Source organism: Nestor notabilis, unplaced genomic scaffold (assembly GCF_000696875.1).
Source record: "Nestor notabilis isolate BGI_N333 unplaced genomic scaffold, ASM69687v1 scaffold18887, whole genome shotgun sequence".
NCBI lineage: Eukaryota > Metazoa > Chordata > Aves > Psittaciformes > Psittacidae > Nestor > Nestor notabilis.
In genome coordinates, this window is record NW_009935334.1 from 18,720 (window position 1) to 22,379 (window position 3,660).

Below are 3,660 nucleotides of genomic sequence, written 5' to 3' on the forward strand. Positions count from 1 at the left end.
AGGACTGTAGTGCAGTGACTCTGCTGCCACATGGTTGGGAATCACACTCTGTCAGCTCAAGGCAACATAGAGAGGATATATGTTGTACCATATGTGTCGTGACATCTATGTCTGGATGAAGCAGGTCTAGTGAAATAAAAGAAGCTGGTCCAGCTCATGGTAGAGTGCAACATCAGGCCTTTCAAGGCTGCCATACTTCCAAAGTGTGGGGTTTTATCCTGAGTGCTTAGAGAAAGGGACATTGATACCACAGCAAAACTGAAGGAAAGGGAGGAAAGTTAGGCTTTTTATAAAAGAAACTTGCCAAGACAGCATATGTCTGTGCTTGGAGCTGTAATGGAAGCGATTTCACTAATCTGCCTTGCAGCCCACTTTCTCATTCTGTGTGATCCTTCAGTGAGGTTGCAAGCTTGTTTGATCGCTTCACCTTAGGATCAAATAAGCAGAGGGCTGACTGGGTGTTTTATCTGCAGTTGGCAGAAAATGGAGGTGAGAGAGAGCAAGCGAGTGTGTTTCTGTTAAGAATAGAGAGATTAATGCACCCAAATTTAATTGGAATTGCACAAGCAGGCAAGAGGTGTCAAGCTCTGAGTTCATGCATAGAATATGCAGGTGTCCTGTGTACTACATTTTGAACATTTACAGTGTAACTATCAGCCTTGTACTTTGGTCCTTACTATGAGCTTTCATATTGGTTACCAGTATTAGACATCTTTCATCTTTATGTCTATTGTACATCCTTCTGCCCTTTGTCTCATTGCACTGCACCGCTCCCATTGTAAGGTTGTATGCAGACAGAAGTGACACAGGGACAGTGCCCATGACTTGGTGTCTCCTTGGCTCCAACATACCCAATGTTATCAGTGTCACACCCGTGCCTTTACCACAGCCTGGAGAGAAGCCCTGTTCCTGAACCAAATCCTGAAGCAAACTTAGGCCAGCTGCAGGCCATGCCCAAAGCCTGGTGGTTTTGTGGGTGAGCACTGCTGGCCATGCAGGGCAAAGCAGGACCCCTGAGACTGTTAACACGCTTCTAGCAGGATGGGCACTCTTTTATCAGTGTGTTGTTAACTGGCATCCACATTCCTTTGGAAGGCTGATTCAATGACTTAACACAGGAAGATTACATCAAGGTCAGTCACTGGCATCCACGTTACGCAGGCAAGAAGAAACCATGTACACAACCTCGATTCTCAGCCTGCATCCCACGCCTGACAAGCTCTCACTTTGCAGGACCTGATTCACTTTGTGGATATCTCTTTTTCTTCAAGCAAAGGCCTCAGGGCTGCACATCCCTTCCTGAAGAAATTACACGATTCCAGCCAGGCTGCTGAAGGGTTGAAGCTGGTACAGTCAGCACTGCCAAGTGTGAGCTGGTACTACTTACAGTAGGTAATCAGTTTTAAACCCATCCATTGCCTTCGCACATGAACATCGCCCTTTAACAAAACCCCATGCCTTTGTTTCAGGTTATTCCTGTAAGGCTGGAGCTTAGCAATGGCCATGGGCAAAGCTCAGCCTGGAGATAGGTTTCGTTTCTTTTCCTTGAGGCTGCTGTCAGCTTTGGCTATGCTCAGGGACCTTCCCCAGCAGCACCGCAGGCCAAGGAGCCCACCCTCACTCAGAGGATTGTGCTGTGCTAGGAAAAATGCTTCTGGCTCTTCTCAAGTGTATTTGGGGCAGAAAGAAGGTGTAGTTTAGATTAGAGCAGTGCAGCTTTATCAGTGTTTATCAGTGTAGGAGTTCTGCTCCGTGTAGCATAACAGCCTCAAGTCCTTTTAAACCCTGACATCAATATGTGGTGATAAGATAACACTGGTTATCCTGTACCGGTTGCTCTAGATAAGATAAACCTTTTTATGCTTTAAAACAGGACTCAAAGTTTCTGCTATGTTTTCTTTTCCTTTTAATGTAGCAAACTCCAGAAACATTTTATTTCTAAGGGAGTGGTATTTATAAGAGCAGATAAAAATAGTACATGTCATAAATAAGACTTTCCAAACTTGCCCAAGCAGCATTAAACATTTTCTTTCAGAGACTGAATAGAAATGAGCTTGTAAGTGGTAGATTTCAATGTCTTAGAAAACTGTTGGATTAATTAGAAGCTAAAATTATTCCAAGTAAGTGGTCATGCCCACATTTATTTTGTCAGAAGAGTGTCCACACAGTGATATTTCAACAGCAGTGGATGTTAATTTTAAGGTAGTTACTTTTAATTAACATGAAATAACTTCTGTAGACGTATTGCTTGAGACAGCAGTATGGGGCACTTCCATTTTGCATTAGAAGCTGGGACTAAATCTCTGCACAAGCCAGTATATCCATAAATCTACAGCACTGACTCTTCAAGTAGAGACTACATCTTTGGAGAATTTAGAGACACATCATTCATTAGTTAGTTAAAATTAATAACTAGGTCCTTTATGAAATTTAGCACTTTAGTCTTGTTTGCCCCAAATATTTTTAACAATGGAGTAACAGACTCTTCACATTTTCTGTATAATTAAAATTAATTGAAATGATGTGCATTACTTGTAATTAAGCTATGCAGCTAAGAGTGGTTGTATCTAATTGCTATGATTATATAGGCTACAAACAAGCTCTAGTAACAGAAGTGGAGTTATTGTGACACAAGAACTCAACCACCCGCCACCTTCCAATGTCTGATGGTCTGCATGAGGGATTCCCTGGTCTGCAGGCTGTTCCCTGGGATGAGGCCGTGTTCCAGCAGCAGGGGATGCTTTGACAGCTGAGCTGGCTGCCTATGTCTTTAAGTTCACCCTTGTGCCCCAAACCTAAACATTAAAGGTTGCCATTGCACCCTTTGCTCAGCTTCAATGGGGTACTAGTGGAGGAGAAACTGAGGCAGCAGTGCAGCTCCTGTAAAGCACAGAAGCCCTTGGTGCAGGGTCTGGCACAGCCTATAAATTGCTAAATTAACTGCAAATTTAGCTCCATGTTCACCAGTGCATCCCAGTTACATCAGTCACCCTCTCAGCACAGTAACAGATGCACTGCAGGAGCTGTGCAGCATGCAGGTGACCTGTTGCATAGCTCTGACTGTCTCCATGTCCCTGTGGAGATGGTCCGTGTCTGCAAAGCATCCCCAGGCTGCCTTGTCCAGCCACTTCACACCAAAACTGCCCACAGCAGTGCCACAAAGGAGCAAGGACACAAAACAAAAAAGTCCACTGCTCCATTAGCTCCTTAAAGCTCAGTTTGAAGTAATCAGGCCTAAATCGCAAATTTGTGGTCATTATGTAGGTCACTGCAGGGTCAGGTTGAGGTTGCTTTGGATGTCATACTCATGCAATCACCTTTTTTTGCATGCTCTGCTTAGACTTTTCTGAGCAGACTTGAGAGTGCAACTGTAATTGTGGGTTTCCTATATTTATAATGCATGGTTTGGGGAATAACAAGTCCCTCATATTATTTTTTTATTATTTTCTTTTCTTTTCACTGCCTTGTGAATACTGAGCTTCATTTCACAGCAAACCCAGGGGATAATTGTTTGTAGGCTTCTTGGTATGGGAATAAACCCAAAGATTTGAACTGATGTAATCTGCCCTCTCGCCACCTGCAGCTGGTTTGTGCACAATGGGCCCCAGAACACAGGGCTGTGTCATGTCTTGCAGGATGTTAGAAAAATGAACATTTCAG